Source organism: Cyphomyrmex costatus, unplaced genomic scaffold, assembly GCF_001594065.2.
Source record: "Cyphomyrmex costatus isolate MS0001 unplaced genomic scaffold, Ccosl1.0 scaffold84, whole genome shotgun sequence".
Lineage (NCBI taxonomy): Eukaryota > Metazoa > Arthropoda > Insecta > Hymenoptera > Formicidae > Cyphomyrmex > Cyphomyrmex costatus.
The window spans coordinates 57,608-59,160 of NW_017280419.1; positions in this window are offsets into that span (position 1 = coordinate 57,608).

Genomic DNA, 1,553 nt, shown 5'->3' on the forward strand with positions numbered 1-1,553 from the left:
ATAATGCAGAAATGTTCAACATTATGGAAGTCGGCGAGATCGCCTAAAAAATATGAAGTTATTGTTGAAACATTGAAAAAGGCATTAAAACGACCGGTTGTAACGCGATGGAACTCATTGTTCGATTGTTTCAAACAACTTATTACTTTAAAAAAAGAGTTGTTAATTTTATTCGGTAAATTGGATGTGTCAAACTTAACGACAAACGATTTTATGTAATATACAACACATTTTAAACAAAATGAACATTTCTTAATCTTAATATGTTATTTCAATTGTATAATATATTATTAATTTTAAAGGTTTATAGAAGAATACGTGAAATGCACTGAGCCAATTGCAGAGGCCCTTGATATCCTCCAGGGTGAAGCTGATATTAGTTATGGGTACCTGTTACCAACAATTATTTCCGCAAAAAACAAATTGAAAAAAATAACTAATGATGAGTTACTTTACTGCAAGGATTTGATTCCTATATTAATAACTAGTTTGGAAGCAAGGTGAAAAAACATTGTCAAGCTATATTCTTATTGTCCGCCGCGAAATAATAGTTATAATACATTTTTCTTTCCATTCTAGGTTTGCAAATTTATTCAATGTTATCGAAGAAGGAAAACAAGCAGTTGTAGCAGCGGCAACTCACCCGAAATTCAAATTAAGGTGGCTTAGGTGTTTAGGCGAAACAGCGCGAAGCAATGCGATGATCGCAATAAAAAATGGCATAACCTCATGCTGTACTCCATCACAGAATATGATGGAAGTGGATATTAGTAACGATGGCGACGGCGACGGCGACGGCGACGGCAACGGTTTCGATTTTCATGGTATTGGCGACAGTGCAATGTTATTACAAAATGCATTAGAAATGAATGCGTCTGAAGTTGAGTTTCAAGGTTTTTGGCGAGACAAAAGAAACGATTTGTCAATTTTACATGCTTATCCAATAATAAAAGTAGCATTTATTAAATTCAATACCTTAATTCCGTCGTCTGCTCCTGTAGAAAGGATGTTTAGTTTCGCTACTATGTACGATATAGCGAAATTTAATCGTCTTACAGATGAAAATTTCGAAAAACGAGTTCTGTGTAAAGCAAATAATATTAACAAATAAAAATAACTTGTATCTTACACTTCCATTGTTATTTATTAATTTCATTTCATTCCTACACTTCCTCATTTTCCTATAACATAATAATAATCTTACTGCACATTAATTGTAATATACTTTAATTTTTAATTACTTTAATTACACCCTTAATTTTTATTTATGATTGTTTTATTGAATACGGATTAATATTTTATATTAACTATTTATTAATGAAGCAATATCATGACAAAATAATTTTATATTACTTCGGATTTTAAGTATGATAATACGAGATATATTTATTTTAATTAATCAATTAATCAAGTAATTAAAACATTTTATTTTGATTGCTTGATTAATCGAATAATAAAAATTTTCTATTCCGATTACTTGATTAATCAGGTAATTAAAAAGTTTTTATTCCGATTACTTGATTAATCAAATAATAAAAATTTTATACTCCGAT